This window comes from Apteryx mantelli, chromosome 3 (assembly GCF_036417845.1).
Source record: "Apteryx mantelli isolate bAptMan1 chromosome 3, bAptMan1.hap1, whole genome shotgun sequence".
In the NCBI taxonomy this organism is placed as follows: domain Eukaryota; kingdom Metazoa; phylum Chordata; class Aves; order Apterygiformes; family Apterygidae; genus Apteryx; species Apteryx mantelli.
Genome location: NC_089980.1, coordinates 51,723,279 through 51,739,347, shown reverse-complemented (window position 1 = coordinate 51,739,347; position 16,069 = coordinate 51,723,279). Strand labels below are relative to the sequence as shown.

The following is a 16,069-nucleotide window of genomic DNA, read 5'->3' as shown; positions in this document are numbered from 1 at the left end:
GCTTCTCTTGTAGCTCTGGTTTCTTACAGGGCAGGGATGCAGGACACATGTTAGCCAAGAGCTATTGAGGGTCAGCAGGACATGACGTTCAGTTATATCACCCAACAGACTTCAGATCTCAAACCACCAATGTGTCATACTTACCTCTTGTTTCTTTCTCCTCCTCTCCTGTGGAAATTGAAGCTCTCAGGCAGGGATTGAGAAAGACAGCAACCCACTTGGAGTCTCTTTTGAATGTGGAGATCTGAGGTCCTCTCTCTCCTATTTTGTACTCTCAAAAGAATTGGTGGGGAAATTTAGTTTATGTTCTATGGAAAACTCTGATATTTTGATATTTGTCTTTCATACAAGAAGGACATATAAATCAAAACTTGTATTTATTATTTTATTGCTTGGAAGAAGTGTTGAAATGCCCTTACTGTAATGTAGGTTTTTAATAAGTAATAAAATATATAGAATATATAGAAAAAATATAGGTGTATCATATCATATATACTTAATCACATATCACATATATTACTTCAACTGAATGAGAGTTTGATGAAAATGAAATACTATATGTTAGAATTGAATCATTTTAAAATGTTTCCAGTGATGTAATCAGAAGAGTTATGTTCCAGCAAAACATTTCAAGTCTGACATAATATTTTTAATGAAAAACTCTTCCATCAATTATTTTTTCTCTAACCAGCTCTGGCTATTAAGCATTGTTTTTTGTAGGGAGAACATGACACTTGTTTCATATGATTCATACTGATTTCCAGGAGATACAATACTGAGTGATAACTTCAATTAACATGCGACGCCCTCACTGTGATCTGGGTACTGTAATGTTTGCCTCTGTCATAGTGATGCATTGCAGTAATTGTACTTGCAAAAAAATGGCAAGCCAGGAGCTCTTTAGCTAAAATGGAAAGGACATGGTGGTGGACAGTTTTTGGAAAAGAAATAGGCATTTTTCTCCTGTTCACCAAACACAAGTTTTGGGCCAGCAAATATATTTCTCTTTTGGGGCTTTTTCTTGTGATGAGGATTGAATGCATAAGAAAGTACTCGGGGGGGTGGGAGGGGATAAAATTTTAGCTTTGAATATTGATTGTTCAGACTCGTTCATGTGAAATTATTTTGTACGCAAGGCAGGAGACATTATTGGCTGTATTTTAGATAACAAGAGTCTTTATTGGCTGTATTTTAGAAGAATACCAGTTGATGTGTAGAATTAGCAGGGGAAGGGTAGGTTTACCCAATAGTTTTAGCTATTTCTCTTGCCATTTTCTAGCAAAGTCTAACGGACGTTGCCAAGCACTGTTCTGCAGGAAGCAGGGTACTGGCCCCAGCTCCATGGAGCAAGCTAGGCACAGCAAACCACTTTTACAGCTGGCAACTGTGATGGCAAGCCATAGCTGCTCTAGGACAGAGTGGGAAAAAGTCAAGATCTCCCAAAGAAATGCAGGAGACATCAGAGACATCTGTGGTGTTGGCCAGATGAAGCAAAGTCTACTTGTGGTCTAGATCCAGCTCAGAGTCCTCCATTTGAATAATTCTGGTATGAAGGTTGGCTAAGGAGAGTAGGAGTCAGGGCTTCTTTTTTCCATTGCTAGTTTTAATATTAATTCATCACAGTGGAAATATAATTTCCAGCTGTAATTTTCAGAAAGAGGCATTCTTAAACAAGCCGTAGAATTTATAAAAAAGCAGTCACAAGAGCTATCAATTGTTCGCCTAAAAGAAGAGATTTCTTTTTTTAACTCATTCTCTTCATTACGTTCTAATTTAGTGTCAGTATTTGCAACATTTTTCACGTTTCTGTGACCGCTTTCATCAAGAGATCTTGAAAAGAGTCCCAGTCAATTGCTTTTTCCCCCTTTGTCTGTGAACTTTTGTATGCAGAAACACCAAAAAAAATTTCTGATCTGTGCCTAGTCTCCTGCCCTAGCACTTGTGTGCTAGATGCTACACTGAGGAGGGACAATAGTGCTCTTTCCTCCAGAGTGCAAGGCCTTCTTGATCTTTTTGGTATTTCTGTCATTTTATTTTGGGTTTTGTTTACAGTCAATCTTTGTCAGCACTGACTGGAAATTGTCCAATGTCTGAAATGGTAAAAAACCATTAAAACGATTTACAACTTTAAATGAAAATGTAACCTCTCCCCTTGTGACTGTGAACTCAGTTCCAAGCTACTGAGGTTACAAAACATATTTCATGTATGAAATTATAAGACTTGGAACATCAGAAGACCTTTCTCATTTCCTGAGATGGTCACACTTTACAAACTGTCAGATTCATCTCGGTTAACTTGCTGAGGGTAGGGTACTAGCTGCTTTATTTTAATTCTGCAGCTCTATAGCCTTTTTATAAGGCTGAAATCCTGGAGAATAAGGAAAAGGGTCTGAGAAAGCGAAGGCTCAGAACATAATTTTCAACAGGTTCTTAACTGTTTGTTTCCCAGGGAAAACAGCAATTAGCCAGCTGATAAAGGTGGTGGACATGTCCCAGTATCCTTGTGCTTCCATCTGAACCCTATCCACACGAACCCTATCACACGTTTCCATGTGAATTCATATTTTGTTTTAGGAGCTGCAGTACTGCACATTCAGGGTAGGATAAAAAATATGGCTTACTGTCCTCTTCGTACTTTACAAGAGATATGGCTGCAAGGAAGCCTATTAGCAAAAGGTTAAATAGATTATTGTATTCTTTTCTGCTCTTTATCCTATGCTGTTATAGAGCACTGTTGTTGTGTGCTGTTAAACAGTTGCTGAGTTTCACCCCAGAAACGCACTTCATTTCACTGAATGAAAATGCTTCAAGGTAACAGAAACCATTTCAGTGTAAGGGAGTGTGATTGTGCTAGCACCTGTGCTACACGCAGGGAATGCTCACCCATATGCTCATGTGCTGTGGACGTGGCTGCATGTACAAGCATCATGAGACAAAAATTTGACTGAATATCAAATCTTTTTCCCATTGCAGTTATGGGACTTCCCAGGAACTAAAATTCTATTTATGTTATCCTACATTGCTGTATTATTAGTAAACAGAACAGTAATTTTAATGAACAGCATAGCTGCTTTTTCCCTTTCAACTCTACATTCTACATACATTTTTCAATCTTAAAAGAGCTCATCACTGCACAGATTCACAGTAGGCAGTTGATACTTTTTCACTCAGAAGAAGTTAGAACTCTTTTAACTAAGAATATAAATCTAGAGCAATTCGTATTGAGAAGCAGTGAAATGTACTGTGCAAAAAGGGTAGCAACATATTAAATCATGTCCCATTTTCCATTCATCTTGGAATGTATAATGGAGATTTAAACTACATTTTAACCTTTTCACTCTTATATTCAAATAATACTGTAACTCCCTTTACATTTGTTCTTATACCATTATACCATATATTTTGTTTCTTGGGGGGTTGTCTGCTGCTTCATTTATGGGCAGAAATAATACTCTTTAGCTTCTGTTTTATAGAGCTCTACTAGAATAAACAAGCACAACTCTTACTCCACTCACCGACTGAGTTCCCTTCATCACAGGTAGTAATAGCAATAGTAATGCATTAGCAATGGCAGCAGCCTCTGTGCATGCTGCAGCCTCTTTCTTGGCCCTGAGAGGCCAGACCTGCACAAACTATTCCAGACCATGTCTGCAACCAATGCTTAGCTGCAGCATAAGTACAGATAGTTTTGCTGTGGGATAAGTACAACCCTACTTCAGTTTTTAATACATTTGCTATCCTTAATATTGCATCTTTTCTCCACCATCAAATCCCTTTCCCTCAGTTTCTTTTCCGCCTTATTACTACCTCCAATATTACATTTTGCTATTGGCATTTTTTCCAATCTCTGGCAAACAGCATGCTGCTATCCACTTTCAGATGTCACATAGCTGCCGTGTGCTTTCATTTACCCTTCTTCCTGGCTGTATCGCGCTTCTGCAACTGTGCCAATACCAATATCTTTGGGCAAAATGTCACCCTGTGCAACATCAAACTGCAGCTCCTCTGTCATCTAGTCTTTCCTGAAGGGAAAGTTTTGCAGCTGTAAAATCCTGGTATGCATGTCATCTTATGGAAGAAAGTGAATGGATGAATGATGATTAAAAACATTAAGCATAGACTGGGTAACATCCATGTCCTTGCTTGTAAATTAAGAAACTTACTATGTTGCTATCAGCAGAATGATGAATAACAGGCCCTTTAGGGTCCACCATTCAGATCCAGTGCATTGGCAGGAAAAGAAGCTAAACTGTGTGGAAAACAGGAACGAGCTGGTAGAAGATTTGGGAAGGGAAGGAAGGGTTGCATTCAGCATATCTCTACTGCAGCATCTAGGACCCCCTTCTCGCAGCAGAGTTTCTGCCAGTGGCAAATGGCACTGCACAGTACTTGTTAAACTCTTACAACAGAGCTTCTCCTTCCTGTTTAGTAGGGAAAGAAGTTGCTGGTAAACAGCAACCAAAAAGTTTACTATTCCCATCCTTCTCAGGGTCACACATCAAAGTTTCCTAACTTGCATGCAAGTAAGCAGTAGTGTCTCATCCATTTTACAACATAAGGTATTACCTACATGTGTTAGAAAGACTCCAGACATCCTTCATTCCCTTAGCCGCTTTCTGGTCTTTTTCTTTATGGTGGTATCACTGTAATAGTAAGCATCTCCAGTTATGCCCTGGATGGATTTTTGATTTATGTTGATTTTTTCTTCTTCAAAAACAAGGTGTATTGTAATATGTTCTTCTAGTCTGTGTGCTTGGCCCGTTCGTGGAAAGCTGTTCTGATTAGAAGGATTTTTTTCTCCGTCTGGTTTAAGCAAGCAATGGTTATGTCTCTCCTCTGTTGTGTTCTAAGTTCACCTCTTCCCTCTGCTAAATATTATGTATAATGGAAGTTGTTAGCCACATTCTTTGGATTTCTTAGAGAAGAATTTATGCAAAAACAGTTACAGAAAATTGTTAGACTTCAAGTTCACAGCAAGTTTTTTCAATTAGGTCCAAGTTTCTCCCAGAAAACGACAATAATAAAAGCTCGTATGATGAAAACATCCTCTATGTATTTGCTATTTCTCTTTAGGAATCATTAGGATAGTTACAGATTAGTCAACTAGGTCACTGTCATGTTTCTTTGGTTATAAAAATTGACCTAAATTCTAAAAATTACAGTTAATTTGTCTAGTTACACTAGTCATCTACATGGTTATGGGAAGATATCAAAAATGTATAGCTGCTAGAGAAGTCAGCTGTGTTCTAAGACTTTTTTTAAATAAATCATATGTTAAGGTGACTGATATATATTGTTGCTCTCTTTTGTCCAGCCGAGCAGCTAGGAAAGCTAAATATAAAAACATGACTCCCTCTCTCAGGAGGCTGGCTTGTGACCCAGCAAGTCCCTCCACGCAGAGAAATCAGGGTGCCTCGTTTACATTTATTGCCTGAATCGCGTAAGGCAGGGCCAGAAGACCAGCCTCCACGGTCCAGAGTCAGCAAGGACACAGAGCGCCTCTTCAGGGGCTGCCTGAAGCTTTCGGTCTGCTTTCGCTGTGGAAGAAATACAGTTTGTGCTAGGTACGTGCTGTCCCGTATTGCCTCTCTCCCCTGCCTCACGCAAACCCCCAGAACGGTGCTACAACTATGAGACTTTTCTCAGTCTGTGCATGGGACAGCTCCTCCTCATTCTGTCCCTTGCAGGAGATTAAAAACACGGCTGAGATTCAACCCCAGATTATATAACTGGTTAATAAATAAGAACATAAAAAAGAAAGGAAGGACCATGAACACACGGAATGGAAATTCTGTATTTCTTACTTCTATTGCTAGGATCAAAGTAGCACAAGGAAATTCATATTTGTTTTCTCTACATGAGTGCTTCCAGTACTTCAAGCTACATATGCACATGTACATATAACAACACCTTTCCTTAGTGTTAGTATCCGCACATACAACCCTTGCAGCATCTGTGGAATGCCACTATCATGGTAATAAATAGTGCTTTAGGGAAAAAATCATTCAAACTTAATTTTTTTACAAGTGGGATATGGGGAAAGTAGACTTTTACGAATCAGATTTATACAGTCCCAGACAGAATGTATGTACTGCTTTCAGCAATTACTTTACTCATATGATAGGAAATATAAGAAACTGTGATATTGATCAAACCTGACTTGAAATATAACTTTTAAAAAGAACAGACTTCCCATTTATGTGTTTTCAGAAAAAGTGAAAGTATTATCACCCACCATAGAGAACATTCCTGTCTATTTATACCATCTACCAAAATTAGAAGGGGAATTTTTCATTGAATACTTGTTCCTGAGCAGGTACTGAGCAAAAATTATCATTCTACACAGGGCTCCTAGTTTCCTCTGAAAATACAGTTTTATGGTAAAATAAAAATTTCGCAGGGAATTTCTTTTCCTCTGGTAATATTTCAAATTTAAAATAAAAACAAGGACATTTTAATTTATAAATTAATATTTTTCACACACTATTGTAGTTTTCCAGCTAGAAATGTTTGGAAAATTCAGAGCAACTCTTATTAAATGTTGGCTGTCTTACATTTCTTTTTACTTCAGCTCTGATAATAGTACTTCCAGTGCTGACAGTTTTCTAACTAGCAGAAGTTGGATGGCAGTCATAAACTGTGGGAAATTTAGTTGCTGAGTGCCTTCTAATTTTTGCCAGCTAGAAACATAGTATAAAAGAGAACAAGAATTGCAGCAGTGATCTTACTCAAAAAAACTGAACTAGAATCATGGCAAGAAGAATCTAAGCTCGCCTTTAAAGAAGAATCTTGCTGACCTCTGTGAACTTAAATTTCTACAGAGTTCTTTTAAACTGTTATGTCTCTAGAGTTTTAAACAATTTCCTTCAGACCCTAGTCCAAACTGCAATTAGGATTAGATAATTGCTTAATGCAATGATCTTTATTCTAGGGGTTGCAATTACTGCAGCAAAGTCCATGGCAGACATTCTGGCTGATTCAGACTGAATTCCCCTCAAGGGTCTTGAGTGAGTGCACACAGGAGAGACAGCTGTATTAGATGTAGGAAAGATGATTTCTCTTTCTCCATCTGTTCCACTCCTAGCCAAACTGCACTTAGCCAGCTCCCTGTCCTCACTGGGCATGGAGCACAGATGGCAACCTGTGGATCGTCTCCAAATGAGCAACAGCTAGGGTGCCCAGATTTCCTGGGACAGACCATCCCTTCCCACATAATTTTGAGTCCTTCCTATTTTTCCTCAGCCTTCCTTTTAACTGAAAAATGTGACAGCCTCAACATGAAGCTGCAAATATTTCAGCAGACCCAGAATTTCAGTCTTCTTTTTGGCTAAATATTTTTCCCCTGCTTTAATACTAGGAACCATCATGTCCTGGAGATACCTGAGAGATATGGTGGTAAGTACTGGAGAATAAGAAATGCCTACTTGGAAAACTTTGTAGAATCTTTTTATAGGGCATAACACTTTATTTATTAATATAAATCATTCGAGATGGAGTGCAGCCCAAGCAATAACCAGTGGTGATCTGAGCTGACTGGAGCAGCTGGAAACCATTCAGGTCCCTGTTAAACAGCTGGGGCTACTGCAGGCTGCACATACAGGGACGAGGGTTGCCATAAAAAATGCTGAGAAAATAGGACTTTTATCACTGTGTGGGAACACTGGATCCAGTCAGGCCCATTTTTGTATCTGGATTGACATGCTTTTATTAGGAGTTTTAATAAAATGCTACCTACTGTTTGGTTTGGTTTTAAATCCAAGAAATGTTGTTCTGTGCTCTACAATCCCAATAGCACAGTTTCTTTTAGCTTAAGAACAAGAGGGTTCCCACAGAAATTAAACTGCGTGATGAAGAACACTTGTTAAAATTCACACCTGTCATAGGGTCAGATCCCTGAAGTTCTGAGAACTGATGCTGAGGAGGTTCAGGGCTATATATAGATAAAAGAATTTATGTGTCTGCAGGGAAATTTCTCAGGGCATGTAGAGGGGAATAGCAGAAAAAGAAACTAGACCAATATGTAAAGCACCATTAAGAATTTCATCATATGGACAATGACAGTTTTAGAGCCTTTTGGAAAATCAGAAAATGGATTTCTGAGAAAATCAATAAGCCTCCTGGAAGATGGTTCCAAGAAGATAGAGTAGCACATATCAAAGTAATCAAAAAGCTGAAATAGGGGACTGTTTAACCTATTGGATACAGGGGGACATGCTGTTAAAAATCAAATAGCCTTATCAGAGTTTTCTATATTACTCTGCTCTACAAATCTACCCTATTTTATTTTCATCAGATGAAAGGCTGGCCATTTTTGAAGGGAGACACAAGGCTAAAATAAAATCTCTGTAATAATTGCTCATTGCTATTTCGGGAAAGTGTTTTAGTTAGGTAGGTGAATAAGCAATTAATAAAGCCCTGAGTAACCTGAGTACCAAGCAAAGTACTCTCCTGGAATATTTTCTTAACTTGTCCTATAGTTAATTTGCTACATTCTTCTTGTGTTATCAGATTTTAAATTCAGAAGCATCCCTAATAAGGAAGACTTGGAATATATTTGGTTGTCCATACAGAATGGTGGTGAGCTGTAAGCCTTTCTGAGGATCTTGCGGGCTTTGAGAACGACTGAAAAGCTTTAGGAAATACATTAGAAATATTTTCTTCTAAGACAGTTCAGGCCTTCTGCGGGAGTAATGCAGACACATGAAATGAAAGAGAGGAGTTGAGTTTTCAAAAAAGTTAGAGAAATACAGCATTTTGCTGTATCTGAAAGGTTGCAGAGAAGTAAACCAAAGCAGATCAAAAATATGGTCATTAATTGTGTCAAGCATGGAAGGCTTAAGGGGGGAGAGGGCAAGTCCCAAGCTTGCAAACCAGGTGGACAAAGGAGGTAAGTTTAGAGATTCTGTAGTCTAATAGAGGCCTGTAGTCATACAGGATGTACTTTGTCACACTTCCAAGCTTTCCTACAAAAAAAAGTTTGAAAGCCTTTTGTGTTTGAATTAACGTAGGATGAAATAAAATTTTAAAAGCTGAGATGTTTTCGAAGAACAGTCATTGTCTTGTCAGCTCTGTTATTAAATGGTGCACCATAGTGACTCTGTATAATAAAATAACCTCATCTTACAGTAGATTTTTTGTCTTGCTGTTGTCGTTCCTTTGACTTTGAGCTTTTAATGCTCTGCACTTCAGAAAAGTAAGTCCTGAGGATCTCTCACTGGACACCCAATGCTGGACTCGCAGTGTGATTATATTCAAAGTAATGGGATGGGGAGCAGTCACTCATCAAGGGAGAGGCTGTTGTAATCCCTATCACCTCTGTGGATGCATCCACATCCATCATTTACCTGTTACAAGACTTCAAATATATATATTAAAAAATAATAATAATAATGTAATTCACAACTTCACTGCTTGATGAATTAGCTTCAGGTGTGCTGAAGGCCAAGTTTGTCAAATTCCACCCAGACAGTATTTCTGGAAGGAAAGAGAAAAAGTATTTTCCAGGTTATGTCAGAAATATGATAGATCAAAACAGAGAAAAAAGTATTTGCTTCTTTTCCAGCTGTGGGAGTTTGAGTGAGACTTACAAACTTTTTTAAGCACCACAAGATGCCAATCAGCATTTGATGGGATTTTCAAAAGCCCTTCTATGCCTGTCTTCCGTTGATTTATTTTAGTTCTGACTGTGAAGACTTGTTCTTTCAAGTGCCTAATGTCCCACATTTCCTCTTGAGAGTTCAAAAAATTAGCATTATACAGCCATCTCTGGACATTGCAACAATGAGACATGGCTTCATATGATTATGAATGAGACATGCTAACTCTTGACTGTTTTTCCTTGGTGAGTTGAAGTTTGACTCAATGTTACATGTGCAATGTACGTAGGTTGCAGAGTTCCATTTCAAGAGCAAAGTTATTACTATTTAAGTGTATCACTGAAGCTGTTAAAGAAGTAACTAAACTTTCAAGACACACACAGACACAAACACACACAAATGTACACACGCAGAATTAAGATGGATTGCAAATAAGAGTGTAAAAAAGCAATGTTGTCGTTAAATTAAAACCCAGGATTATAAGCCAAAAAATTTCAAGCCCAGGATAAATGTAGAAGACAAACATGTTAAGGTATAGATGATAACAACTAGATCTTCCCAGAACTTTTACTCTGCTAATTAATGACACAGTGCTGGAAGAAATAAAGAGGAAAATGATAAGGAATTTTAACAGTCAATTTACTGAGTCTATAAATATTACAATATTTTAATCATTAATAGTATGCTTTTGCATGATATCAGGCAAAGTTTACATTTGATACTTTAAAAGTTATCTTTTATTTTGTATGCTGTTTGTAATGTTTGTGATATTGAACAAAAGAGTATTGTCTACTTCTATAAAGACACTACATGGTAGAAGGGAAGAGAATAAGTCTGGCAATACTTTCTGGGAAACATTTTCCAAAAGTGTTTTAATTTTTCAGTGTGCTTACAGTTTCAGGACCTGTGTATAGCAAGTGACAAAAATGTGCATGTGAGAGAATGAGGATGAGGCCTGCTGAATGAAAATGTGTCCCTTACTGACCTATCTGTTGTCTTTAGGCCATCCATTCTTAAGAAAGGTTCTTTTTAATCATCCAGGCTTACATATGTGGATGATTATATGAGGGAGATCAATGGGGCTATAGGTGAGTGTGTTATCCAGAGCTTTCCTTTTCCTTTCAGCAGGCTGTAGGGTTCGGACTGCAAACTCACAGGTGACTGCTCTGGAGCCACTGGGCAGTCCCGACACTAATTTCTTCATAGCAGCAGAGAATGACAGAGGTCGGTTCCACAGCAAGTGTTGTGGAGGAGCACAGCTACCCTAAGAAATAAAATATGTCATGGGACGTTGTCTCAGGTTTAATGTTAAAAGGAGTTGGATATAATATAAAATATGCATATATAATGCAAAGCTTATTGTGAAATCCAGAAATGATGGAGGAGAATACGGGATTCCAAAAATGAAGTACATCAGTTCTACCCTCTTCTCTTCTCCTTGGATGACCCCATTCTTACTATGCTAACAGCTTTCAAATGCATTTCTTCATTCTGGACCTCTTTCCTGCCTCCAGCCTTTCAGTTCTCATTTTCTCTAGGACATACCCTTCCAGATAACTTTCTGGCATTTTATTATTCTGACACTTGTCCTTCTTTTCTGTTTGCCCATTCCCCTTTACACTGTGTGAGCTTTGCTTCTAATGTCATGCTAAATCATGACTGTCCACCCTTCCAGGCAGCAGCTGTGTCTTTATTTGTTACTGGATGGCCACTTCTTGAAACTTAACTCATGCAAAGCAGAGGGATTGTTGTCTGAGTAAAATCAGATTGACTTTGGAGTTTGGCCTATTCTTCACAGAATCAGTGAAATCTCAAATGAAAGGTTTGAATATAAAGTAATTCATTTGTTCTTTGTCTCCCTTTATAACCAGCTTGCAATAACAGTTATATCAAGTATCATATTCAATATGCTTTTATTTATTTTGAAATGAACACACTCCGAGAGACAGTTTCTGTTGCAGATGGATGTGCTTGCTTTGCCATTTCCTGTTTATTTTCCCACATTTTATTTTCTTCTAAGTCTAAAGTTTTCAGTTCGTGATCTAAGATGAGAAGTGATTGTGATAGTTAAGTGATGTAGTGAGAATACCTGGAAACCAAAATGCGGTGCCAGTAGATCCCTTTAGCAAATCATTGATACATTATGAAAGACCATTCCAAAACAATTCTCTTTATATATGCTGAGGGTTTTTTTTGTTGATTTGTTATGGGTTTTTTGCTGATTTATTTCTTTTCCTGCTTTTTTTACTGGAATACCTGTGAAAATAGACTCTTTATAGATAGACTTCTGCTATGATGTGCCTTGCCTATATATTTGTACTGGGCTGTTATGAAGAGCAGCAGTAGCAGGAGACCAATGTAAGATGCAGCACATGTTGGTTAAAATTTCTGAATCTGTGTCAGTGCAATGACAAGAGTTTTTCAGTACTACACCATCCTTAACACAGTTTCTTAGCTTACTAAACTGTTATTGTTCCTTTAGCAAAGATAATTTTCAAGCAGCAACTCCTAAAGCAAGTTTTTAACTTGCAGGGTCCCTGAGCCCTGGGGATTTCTGGCAGAAGACCTACCAACATCACATATAGTGCCAAAGAATCTGGTGTATGAGGGTTTCCAGATATATTCTAGGAAGATTTGGGGTAATAAGAATACTGAGAGAGTGCTTGGAAATCTGCTTTTATTAGGGTCTTCCCTTTGTCTTCCTCTATTTGCAGACTTTCTGTCATTTAATATGGGGGTGATGGCGCTAACATGTCTATTCCGAAATAGACCATTTAATTATTTTCTTTTATGAAGGTCCCAGCTTGTGGATGGGAACTAGAGCTCTATGAACAAGGGAGGATTTAGGCAACAGTTTGTGAATTTGGAGAAGAATGCATCCATATGAAAAGGGAATTTGTGATGTATCTAACAGCAAGAAGTGGTGGTGCAGCAGCAGGGCTGGCAACTAATACTGAGATGTTTTTTGAGGTAATAAAGCACTTGGGCTTATACAAATTTCAGTATTTGCTTTAGCAGGCATGTGACATCTTCCAAAGTGTGGAGCTTTGCCACAGCTTCTCTTCTTGTTTTGCAGACAGTGCCAGGCAAGCAGGAGAACCTAAGCTGTTTGACACACAGTATTTGCTGTGAATAACGAGTCGTTTTTTTAAATGTCTCCTTGTGTTTGGGGTAGATAGAAACAAAGCCCGCTATGAGGTAATTGTAAGCCAAAAGGCAACCACGCCATGCTGGGATCCTAGGGTGCTGCAGGAATGTGCAGAGGCTGGACACAGGCATATTGGTGCCGTACAGCTGAAATATTGCGAGGGGAGCCCAGTGTACGTCCATGAGGCAGACTGGAGATTCAGGAAAGCTACGTTTTCATTGCGACTTATTCTACTGCTGTACAAAATAACAGGCCTCAATAGTAATGCCTCAACCCCGTTGGCCTTCCGCCTCTCTTCAGGCAGGAGATGAAGCCAGACTAGCCAAGGGAAGCCAGGCAAGAAGCGGCATTGCTGACTCGGTTGTGCAGGAAGAGGAATTCAGATCGATTTGCTTTCTCTGTACGCTGAAATTTCCAGCAATTCTGAAGTAACTAAGGATTTGTGAATCAGCAGTTCTCATGATCTGTTCTCATATGTTTCAGTGCATAATTTTAGGTACCTAGTTTTGAAAATTTTGGAACACAGCTTTACTTTCTCAGCAAGCAGGAGCACGGCAACAGTTGTGTTGTTTTGCATATGATATGCACACAGATGGAGTTTCACTTCTCTGTCTCCCTGAAACGACTGCCATTAATTTGTACGACTGGCTTACATTAAACAGTAGGCAATGGTCAAGGCTAAGAAAAAGAGAACAAACTTGGGTAAATAGGAATGAAGTAAATCAATTAAACTGGAAAATCAGCAATAATTAATATGTGTTTGGAAAATGACTAAAATGAACTATAGAGAGTGACATCCTAGAAAACTATTGTAATTATTTAAAGTAGCCAGCAGATCTGGGGAGCTGTTGTATGTTTTATGAAACTGGTTAATTTGGTCTGTCATTTTTAATGACATGTTCTTCATCCTACGTGGTCAATATATGCTTGCAATAATGCACTGATTTCCTTAGTTTGGCAAAGATATTTTTCATTTGCATTCAGAGCAACCATTATAATCCACCTTCTCCATTGTCTAAAGACTGCTGATAAATTAGGAACAATTAAAATCTTGTACAAGAAACATTCACTCTCCTGTTTATTTTCTGAAAAAGATGTAACACCTGTGGAAGATTTTCATTCTGTTTCTGATTAGCATTGCCTGTCTGAGCGACGCTTTGCAGAATCACTTCAGTACAATCAATATGCAACTTTGAGCCAAAAGTCAGACTGAGAGATATTTTAATGTTATTAGCGTTTATCAAGATCAGTATTCTCAGCATTGGTTTCTTACAGGCTTTTCCGGGGAGAGAGGTGGGTTGGGGGTTTTTTGATTCCTGGATTCCTCAGCTTCCTTTTTCAGGGTGGGGAGAGGGGATTGTTACTATGTTTATGCTAAATTAAAATTGTGGGTTTTTCATGCTAATACATGACTGAGCATCTTGTGTGCAGTAAAAATGGAAAATAGATCAATATGCTCAGATCAGGAGCATGCAGGAAATACAGTGTGTAAATCTAAATACGTGCTCATATGGACAAATCAGGAAGGAATCATTAATTACATAGATTCCCTGAAAACAACTCAAACTTCAATTCTTTAAAGAGATAGAAATCAGAATTACATGCTGAATTCCACATATGAAGGTCCATTATTAGTTTTCCAAGATCAAAAGCAAGGCAAAAAATAGGAAATGTCAAAATTCAAGTGACTTGTTCATGTTGATACATACCCTTGATCCCTGACAACCTCACTGCAAAGAGCAGCTTGGGGAGGTGTGACAGGAATATTTGCCCTGAAATTTTAAGTCCTTTTTTTACCTCCTCTGCTCTCATGCCCTATTTCCCTCCCCTAGTTCAGTCCTTCCCTAGCCTCCTCATCTATATGAGTGCTTCTTGTTCTGCTTTAATTTTTCAGTATGTTTGGAAAGGAAACACAACTTACCTGGCAGGATAATGTTTGAAGAGATGGAGGAGAAGAGTAGTCAGCTCAGGCTGGTTGTGCTCCTGCAAGCTGCTTCCCATGATGGTCCCTAGACAGGATCAAGGTGTAGCCAGGCACTTCCACACTGCCGTATTATGCCATTTTCCTATGCAGCGCTCCAGCAAACCAGAGATTGAAACTCTCTCTTCTTGGATATTCTCCTTCTTTTTTCCTCTTTAACAGGACACTTCAGAGAATAAGCGATATTTTTTACAGGAGTTTTGTCAACGTTTACATAGAAACCACATGATCTTTTGCATTGAAGCAACACTGGCACTGTATGTGGATTATTATTATTTTTTAAATCTGGCTTTTATTTAGATACTTCAAAAGCAGCTAAACTCTTTCCAGAACTTGGTATTTACTGTGAGTGTCGCAACCAAGAAAATCTGGCAACATTAGAATTGAGACCTGTGTGTCAGAGACAGCAGGTACTAATTTGGCTATAGAGGCACAAGACACGTCTTGCAATATCACAATTTATGATAACTTTTGTTTCATCTGTTATCATGCACATTCAGAACTGCAGTGCTGCCAAGGTATTTTTGAATCTCCCGACCCCTTTACCTTGACGACATTGGGGTAAGAGGAGGGTAATAAAAGAAGGAAGTGAGTGGGAGGGGAGAAACGGTAAGCCTGGACGCTTTGGCTCATCTCCTCTACGGCTGTGGGGAACCCAGCCCAGAGGCCTGGGGCACCCTGGGGCTGCTGTCATGGCTACAGACCCTGCCTGGGGGTGTCATTTACAATATTTTTTTCATAAAAATTACTCAGAATAGTTTTTCACAGAGCACACAGTCCAGGGAGTAAGCAGATCCCACTGGGCTCCGAGATGGCAGCAAGTCCATCTCCTCGGGAAAGCTTATGGGGGGCTGTTGGGTATTTGGGCTGTACGGCTTCATGGTACGGAGGTGAATACTTCACTGCATGGAGAAATGCCCAACTCATTGATAAGGATGGTTTGTTCACTGATCCAAAGAAAATACTTACCTGTCTGCTGGTGACAAATTAACCTAGAAGTCTGAATTCTTAGATGTTATATGACAAATATGGTAAATAAGGGTAAAGAGGTTGAAATCTTTGCAGTATAGTTAAGTACTTCAAAGTCATCCATAGCGTCATTTCAGTCTTCTTTTTCTGAAGGACAAAAACCATATTTAAACTAGAAAGTGAAAGTCTCTGTTTCCAGAAGCAGCATTTGGACTGAACGATCTGGTGCCAATGGCAGAAGAGACTGAAGTTGCAAGTATCATGCCAGGAAATTTTTTTATATTTTAATAGCCATTAATACCCATCAGTAGGACTTTTAAATATGTTGTAATGTCTCTTTTTTCAACCAGAGACACTATTGCCTAGGGTATGAAT

General features: G+C 38.7%; 1 protein-coding gene across 1 annotated transcript in view; it reads left to right on the top strand.

Moving 5' to 3' along the window:
* CHRM3 (cholinergic receptor muscarinic 3) overlaps positions 1-16,069 on the top strand; it is a 197,227-nt gene that overhangs the window by 140,170 nt on the left and 40,988 nt on the right. The window lies entirely within an intron of this gene.